Below are 2,208 nucleotides of genomic sequence, written 5' to 3'. Positions count from 1 at the left end.
CGTGTGCTCGCCAGAAAGACAGAAAGACAGAGAGACAGAAAGTGAGAAATCACCCCCACCACCAGGGATCCAAGGATGATGGTCACACCGCAATCCCTTCTCCTCCATCCTCCTCTTGGGATCTTGGGCATGCATGCACACGCACTCGACATGAGTTTAAGCCACCAGGTCCGGGACTCTAACTGTGGTCAACTACTTGGGATTCCAGTGACATAGCCATTACTCCAACTGCTGGTCCCAGAAAGCAAGTCACCAAGTTCAGGACTCGAACTGTGGTCGGCCATTTCAGAGTGTCCAGCGCCTTAACCACCACGCCACCTGCTGGTCCCGATATATTTCTATAATTCTACCTTTAGTGACAGCACATTGGAAACTTGAGATTGGTCATGGTGGGAGCATTTACACCACGGAAATAAACAAATGCTACCAGTCTGTTTTCCTTCGCCTTCTTAGTCTTTATTTTCCAGAGAAATGGTTTATAGTACAGCACTGGTATAGAATGGATTTGTTCTAGAGTTATCGATATGTGGCACCTGCCCTAGAGGATGATGTCAAATGTTTCTAATTTATCAGGGATGGTGTGTTAGGAAGGAATATTTGGATTGCAAGTAACAAAACTTAATTCATATTATCATAAATAAAAGAGTTAATTAAGAGAATACTTACATAGCTCACAGAATTGAGAAAAATTAGATAGTAGGTTTTGATGGGTGGGTGAATTGGAATATAACGTCAGTCTACTCTAGTTCCCATCATCTGTCCATTAATGGGTTCAGAGGGTAAAGTATGAAGAAAGAACATCTTTCTCAGTTTTCCACTCTGTGGCATAGGTTAAGATTCTCATTGATCAATGTTTAGTCTCATAACACTTTGGATCAATCAATACAACAACTGGATGAGGATATATAACCAGATGGATAGGGATTTATGGTTAGAACAGTCTGGGTGATACGGAAACCAAACAGTGCCCTGGCAGCAATCATAGTAGGATGTGGTTGGGGTGACAAAGGAATGTTTCATAGTGGAAAGGACTTTTTCTTGTTTTGTTTTTTAACCAGAAAAAGTTGGAAAGAAAAAAAAATAGATGACGAACAGGAAAAGCAAAATAATACAAACATATTTTATAAATAGACATTCTTTTCTGTATTAGGAAGGTTATGTAAATATTCCAATCTTCAATTTTTCTTATGGTATGTACATGAAAGCATGGAAAAAGTCAACCAGAGAAATGTGTTTCTGTATAGCTATTTGATGTGCTAGGGTACATCAGAGAGATAACCAAGAGAGAGGGAAAGTGAGAAATCAGCCCCCAGGAAGGATGGCCACACCACCATGCTCCTCCATTTTCTCAGAATTTGGGGCATGCAGGCAAACACGCCCAGCATTATTATCAAGCCAAAGAGTCTGGGACTTGAACCATAGTCAGCTATGTAGGAGTTCATTACCTAAACTACTACGCTACCTGCTGGTCCCAAAACACATTTTTTTTTTCCCACAAATGGATTGTGCACTTTCCAGAGATAGAGTGAGACAGAGATAGAAAGAGAGAGAAAGTATCCCCCATGGGGTATGGTCAAGCCTCAATTCTTTCTCCTGCATTTCTCCATCTTTTTGGGACTTGAGGTATGTAAGCACATGTTCCTGATGTGTTTTTCAAGCCACTCAGGCAAGGATTTGAACCACAGTTGACTATGTGGGTTCCAGCTGCCTTTAACCACTAGACCATGGGACTGGGTCAGACACCCACAAACTTTTAATCTTTTTGTTAGTCAGGTCTCTCAAGAGAAATAGAACCGTGTGTGTGTGTGTGTGTGTGTGTATAAAGAAAGAGATAGAGAGAAAGAGAGATTTATTATAAAGAATTGAGTCATATTATTATGGAGGCTGACAAGTCCCAAGATCTCCAGTTGTCGGCTAGAGAACTAGAAGTGCCAATATTGGAAGTTCAGTATGAGAGACAGCAGAATCAACAGTTTAGGTACGAAGGTGGAAAAAAATTACCTATGCCTCAACACAAACATTAAGGCAGGCGAAGTTTCCCATTATATATGAAAGTAAGTCTTGGGACCAGGAGTTAGAGTAATGGCTATGTCGCTGGACTCCCACGTAGTCGACCGCGGTTCGCGTCCTGGACCCGATGGCTTAAAACTCACGCCGGGCGCGTGTGCGTGTGTGCCCTAGATCCCGAGAGGAGAATGGAGGAGAAGG

The sequence above is a fragment of the Tupaia chinensis genome, unplaced genomic scaffold, assembly GCF_000334495.1.
Source record: "Tupaia chinensis unplaced genomic scaffold, TupChi_1.0 Scaffold148646_1, whole genome shotgun sequence".
In the NCBI taxonomy this organism is placed as follows: Eukaryota; Metazoa; Chordata; class Mammalia; order Scandentia; family Tupaiidae; genus Tupaia; species Tupaia belangeri.
The sequence above is the reverse complement of the archived record's forward strand: the minus strand, read 5'-3'. Positions refer to the sequence as shown.